Raw genomic sequence first — 1,111 nt, 5'->3', positions numbered from 1 at the left:
TATATATGTATATATATTTGCTTCACCATATACCGAAGTATATACCGAAGAAATAGCAGCTAAAAAAGCTGAGAATCCCACAGATAGCATCACTTGTAACTCATAAAGGTAAAAACAAGAAGAAACAAACAATGAAAAACTAACCATTCCGAAGGTTAACAATAGACGCGTTTCTGGATTATGATTGATACTCAATTTCCTTCATCAATACTGTATTCCAGCAGTAAACTTGACTATGCTAGCAAACTTTGCAAGCATGAACGAGTAACATTCCACAACGACACAGATCTGAAAGCATAACCGAATCTACCTCGGTCAGCCAGTCTAACTGTCCTTCCTTCAAGAAATTACCATGTGCGCGACAAGTGATACCGCAGAGAATTAGCGTATACTAACAGGGAGTGAATAATTATTACAAATTAAAAGGGCAAAGGATTATCAATTTATTAATTAATAAATCAATTAAAATTAATAACTTTTACCAAGCCCATCGGTATGAAAGCACCATTATCGGTGGAGAACTTATTTAAAAGTTCATATACATTTATAAACATAATTAAGGATCAGCAAAATATTTGCTTCACCACATACCGAAGTTCAGAAATAGCAGCTAAAAAAGCTGAGACTCCAACAGATAGCATTACTTGTAACTCACAAAGGCAAAAACAATAAGGTTTTTAGCTTCTATTTCTGAACTTCGGTATGTGGTGAAGCAAATATTTTGCTGATCCCTTAATCATATTTATATATATATATATATTTATATATATATATATATATATGTGTGTATGTATGTATCTATGTATGTATATTTTATTCTTTCATATGTTTCATCGCTGACGATGTGGCCATTTTGGTGCACCGCCAGTCGCCAGTGTAATCACCTTTTAATTGGCCAATTCTATGGGATTGATTTTTGGTGAAGGAGGAAGTTTGAGATACCGCTGATCGCTTTTGAGTTTCCTGCCTTGATATTGGTTCATCTGGGATCATGGATAGCAAGACGTCAAGTCGTTTCTTGCGAACATGTAACCCCATTCCATGGAGATCCCTCAGATGTTTTGGCAAGGATATAAACAGCTGTGTACCTTGAATCACAAGCTATTGCACT

This window comes from Octopus bimaculoides, chromosome 12 (assembly GCF_001194135.2).
Source record: "Octopus bimaculoides isolate UCB-OBI-ISO-001 chromosome 12, ASM119413v2, whole genome shotgun sequence".
Lineage (NCBI taxonomy): Eukaryota > Metazoa > Mollusca > Cephalopoda > Octopoda > Octopodidae > Octopus > Octopus bimaculoides.
Note: the sequence above shows the minus strand (reverse complement) of the source record.